Below are 292 nucleotides of genomic sequence, written 5' to 3'. Positions count from 1 at the left end.
AAACAGAACTGCACGATCAATCATTTAGGAAGCGCTGGAAAAATGGAAGTCGACGGCATTATTGAAATGTTCAAATGTTCACAAGATTTATACGGCGTTATGTACGAAAATTATATAGACGATGGAGACAGCAAAACTTTTAAAAATTTACTCAATGAAAACCCATACGGAGACCAATTATAGGTAAAAAAAAAGAATGTATTGCACACGTTCAGAAACGTATGGGAAGTAGATTGAGAAACACCAAAAAATCGCATAAAGGTATTGGTGGAAAGGGAGCCGGAAAATTAAC

The sequence above is a fragment of the Odontomachus brunneus genome, unplaced genomic scaffold (assembly GCF_010583005.1).
Source record: "Odontomachus brunneus isolate Ranch 3 - 2012 unplaced genomic scaffold, Obru_v1 Obru_scaffold_012, whole genome shotgun sequence".
NCBI classification, from domain to species: domain Eukaryota; kingdom Metazoa; phylum Arthropoda; class Insecta; order Hymenoptera; family Formicidae; genus Odontomachus; species Odontomachus brunneus.
This window is presented reverse-complemented; position numbering follows the sequence as displayed.